The following is an 823-nucleotide window of genomic DNA, read 5'->3' on the forward strand; positions in this document are numbered from 1 at the left end:
CCTCTAAAAAGTTTGTAGATTTTTAAGGACTCACAGTGTATAGGGAAATTGCGTGGTACCAGCCCAATACAAGGGTCCCGGAAACTACAAAATTCAGTGTGTCAAAACGAAAGGTAGCCAAAATGTTTCGGATTCCCACGTTTTAGATGTTGGAGATTACGAATATGCATAAATTAAGTTTTCAAGATTTTAAATTCAATAAGCATATAGATATGTGTATAAAGAGATAGATAGATATGAATGTCTTCCTGGGGCTAAAAACAACAGTAGTACCGTCTTCTATAGGACTGACACATTTAGTTGATAAATATATTTTATGAATCAACGGACAGGGATAAATAGAGAGACAGCCAAATAGATGAATGGATGAAAAAGGTCAAAATTTAAAATTGGGAGAGGGGTGAAATTTGGGCACCTTATTAAACTTAATAACATTAATTATTAAACATTAATGTTTGTTTCTCATAAAACGGTGTATATTTAATTTACATTAACTTATTATTTACGATTATTTAAGGCAAACACAAGTAAAACGCAAATTCTTTTCTCTTTAATGTTTTTGTCTGTATTTAATATCGATTTGTATCTGTTCATCAATTCGTTACGATCTCTTTGAAATAAACAAAATCAAAAATTTAAATTGGGGGTGGGGATAAAAGTTTTTTTATTTTTTGCATATTCGTAATCTCCGACATCTACAACGGAAAAATGTTTGCTGAAGTTGACTTTGCCATTCATCTTTTCCAAGTCAATAGATTAAGTACCAATTGAACACTGGGGTCAATGTAATCAGCTCTCCTCTCCCCACAAAATTCGACACCTT

At 32.1% G+C, this 823-nt stretch overlaps 1 protein-coding gene across 3 annotated transcripts in view; it reads left to right on the forward strand.

Moving 5' to 3' along the window:
• Positions 1–823, forward strand: part of LOC106875291 (putative gamma-glutamylcyclotransferase CG2811) — a 7,239-nt gene that overhangs the window by 1,105 nt on the left and 5,311 nt on the right. The gene's annotated exons all lie outside the window — the stretch shown is intronic.

Source organism: Octopus bimaculoides, chromosome 6, assembly GCF_001194135.2.
Source record: "Octopus bimaculoides isolate UCB-OBI-ISO-001 chromosome 6, ASM119413v2, whole genome shotgun sequence".
NCBI classification, from domain to species: Eukaryota; Metazoa; Mollusca; class Cephalopoda; order Octopoda; family Octopodidae; genus Octopus; species Octopus bimaculoides.